Below are 1,065 nucleotides of genomic sequence, written 5' to 3' on the forward strand. Positions count from 1 at the left end.
ATATGTATGCTCTAAATATTAGTGATACGTCGCATGACGAATAAATAACTTTTACTCCATCTTTGTGATTATTTTTTCCCATCCTTTCCATTAGCAAGACTACCATTATACTTATAAGAATATTATTTATACTACTATATAGGAAGTAAACCGAATACACGTATACACGCGCACACATATGGTGTGGCACCGTGTCACATCTCGACGAGACGCCAGTCACAATGTCTCGCTATGGTTGCGCATATGAAAGAGTTTCGGTCTCTTTGTTATTTCTTCCTCGCGATAAGCGTATACTTTGTTGATTGCGTTTCATATAAACATTCTCGAAGAGCTATACCGAGATACGCATCGAAGCCCTGCCGAAGTTCTCAGTCTTTCGCAGTCGTTTGGTGCGGGAACGTGTACCTAAAGTGTGTCTAAAGTGTGCAGCAACTCGCCAGTGTCTCAGATAAACAAAGTTGTTGAAGAACATTGTACAAATATATGCGTTATTAGCGTCGTTGCCAGACTCCTCGTCCATCGTGTTGTTCTCGTCACCGACGACACCATGGACAAGGAGTTTTGACAACAACAATGCAGTTAAACGTGTATAAAAAAATCTTTTCAATTTATAGTGCCATCATGGATTATTATGACTACAGCGATGACACAACGTCGTCATCATCATCGCTTTTATTGACGCGGCCATTATCACCGAGGGCCGAAGTAATCCAGGCGGAAATTCTTATACATAATTGTCAATTACAGGTGAGAGATTTTTAATGTACATATTTTTATCTTTTATTTTTTATATATTTTGTATTTATATTTTTTTATTTTTAAGGACGTCGGAACGCAACAACTCTCCGCGTCACTGCCTCCGACGCCGTCAACAAGAAAAGGAATTATACGTCCTTCTCTCGAGTATACGCACGTCCCTTTCGGGCGGGGGAGTGGAAGGAGTAGCCTCGATACACGCATGGGCACGATAGGGACACTTCGCCGCGACGCGGGGATCATTGGCAGGTGACCTCCGACGCCGCGAATTATTCCACCGGTGGAGAAGGAGGAGGAGGAGGAGGAGGA

The sequence above is a fragment of the Wasmannia auropunctata genome, unplaced genomic scaffold, assembly GCF_000956235.1.
Source record: "Wasmannia auropunctata unplaced genomic scaffold, wasmannia.A_1.0 LD336076.1, whole genome shotgun sequence".
Lineage (NCBI taxonomy): Eukaryota > Metazoa > Arthropoda > Insecta > Hymenoptera > Formicidae > Wasmannia > Wasmannia auropunctata.